Source organism: Montipora capricornis, chromosome 2 (assembly GCF_036669925.1).
Source record: "Montipora capricornis isolate CH-2021 chromosome 2, ASM3666992v2, whole genome shotgun sequence".
In the NCBI taxonomy this organism is placed as follows: Eukaryota; Metazoa; Cnidaria; class Anthozoa; order Scleractinia; family Acroporidae; genus Montipora; species Montipora capricornis.
Window position 1 is genome coordinate 62,734,215 of NC_090884.1, and position 2,500 is coordinate 62,736,714.

Here is a 2,500-nt window from a genome sequence, read left to right on the forward strand (position 1 = left end):
GTGCATAATTGAGTACAAACAACAGATCACAGATCCAAGTCTCTGTCTTTTTTAAACCCATAAGTTACTAGAGAATTTTTCATTTGATTTCAGTGTTGTCCACAACACCACACTTGTACAATATTAGAACTACAGCTCACTTTAATTACGGCTCGACGGGCGACAGATTGTTGTCGAAGTCCATTACTCGTCCCTTTTAAGATTCCAGATTTTTTTTCAGCGTCTGTCTTGGTCAGTATCCAATTGACTTTCCATTATTGAGCTCCACGAGGGTATATTTTGTTTAAAGGTCCACTAAAACGCCATTCACGTTACATGACTTTCGACGCCATTGCCGGTCAAGTTAATCGTTCTTCTGTGTCCACCAGAGAAATCTACGCATTTCCCACTACCCTCTCGATCCTAAGAAAATACGCGCTGTAGGCTCTATGCACAAAGACACCACTTAGCAGGGGAGTGACAGGCAAGACTTTTACCGACACGGAAAAAAAACGAAAAAAATTAAAAACTAGACGCTCCATGAGCGTACACTGGGTTGCCTGTGGTACGAAGGGACTGAGTTGGGTGGTATTAAACTGCAGCGTTCCAGGCAATTTTTTTTTCAAGTCGGGGGGTCATTAAAACCATTTAAGGGGTCACCCAGAAGTCGAACCAGCAGAGGCCCTTTGGCTCACACCTTCATACGACGAAACAAATCCCTTTTTGAGGTTAAAAACCTGGCTACCGGCCTATTAATCATTTGTCAGAAAGAAGAAATTCCTGTCATCTTTAGAAAAAAATAGACATGCATTGCTCACGTGTGGTACTGAAGTAACAGCGCTTTATTCCATATTGTCGACTGAGCTGCGTTTTGTCTTCCAGGAGATTCAAGTTGTCTTTGCGTAATAAGTAGGTCTAACAGTACGTGATATTGTTTTGGTATTGTATATTGTAGTGCCGTGGTAGAAGTCTTAGATAAATAGCCCCCTGAGAAGACATGTGGTTACTAGCAAAGTACTGAACCCAGAAAAATTGAAGAAAATAAAAGGGAATCGAGAAACATTGGCTTCTGGGCTGACATGTTGATCATTTTCAAGTTCCCTCACAACTTCTTTTCACCACAAGTTTAAGCGTGTACTCTAATCATCTGATAGCTTTGTAATACCAAAGTTCACTGAAGTTAAGTCCTGTTTAGCGGGGTTAGTGTTTGGATGGGAGACCAAAACAATATACTCCTCATTAAACAGAAGCATCGGACCGAAAATACTATTAACGCTAACAAATGCGAACTCAGCAAGGTACATATTTTGTTAGCTTGCTTTATGCAAAACAAGAACATCATTCTAAGAGCTTATTCCACGCAAAAAGTAGGTTCAGCAGGTAATTTTGAGAGTGGAAATCAAGGTTACGCGGCAGACGGCAAATACAAACTCACGATTTAATTAAGTTAACACACCAGAAAGACTCTAACCTCATTTTGACAAGAAAATGCTTTACTATTGCCATAAAAACTATCCAGTTAAGCTCGCATATCATAAAACATGATGAATTCATAAAGGCCACTTTTTGCAGCGAACAATTCTTTGAAACAAACAACATATCTGCTTTTAGAGGCAAAAACCCCTTCTATTTCATTACATACGTGAAAAGAAGAAACTCAACTAAATTTCAGGATCAAACCGTTTCCATGAAGAACCTTTTCCTTGAATAATGAAGCGCAAAATACACGACAAGCTTTCTTTCAAATAGTTCTTGGCTGTTACATTTCCAATTATTTTTTTACCTGAACACTGTGCAGAGTTGATTACAGATTCACGCAAGGAGTTCGATTCGTTCAATCGTTGTCTGTCTTTGTTGAACCCATAAGTTACCAGAGAATTTTCCATTTGGTTTCAGTGTTCTACATAACAGCACACTTGGTTAAATATTATTTTGGAAATACAGCTCACTTTGATTTTCGGCTGGACGGGCGATAGAGTGTTGTCGAAGTCCATTACTCGTCGCTTTTGAGATTCCAGGTGTTGGTTTTGCCCCGCCTGCCTAGTTTATCCAACTGACTTTCCATTATTGAGCTCCATAAGGGTATATTTTATTTAAGGATCCACTAAAACGCCATTCGCGTTACATGACTTTCGACGCCATTGCAGGCTAAGTTAATGATTCTCCTGTGTCCACCAGAGAAATCTACGCATTTCCACTACCCTCTCGATCCTAAGAAAATACGCGCAGAAGGCTCTATGCACAAAGACACCACTTACCAGGGGAGTGACAGGCAAGACTTTTACCGACACGGAAAATAAAAAGAAAACGGAAAATCTACCCATTTTCCGACTGGGATTGCCATACGGCTACCCAGCAAAAAGTAACAAAAAAAACCCACGAAATGAAACCCAGATTCCGACTGGGTTTGGCAACACAGTAAAAATAAAACCAACAAATCAAACGCAGATTCCGACTGGGTTTGCCATACTGGCAACGCAGTAATAATAACAATAACTTTATTAACTTCTCAAGGTCATTT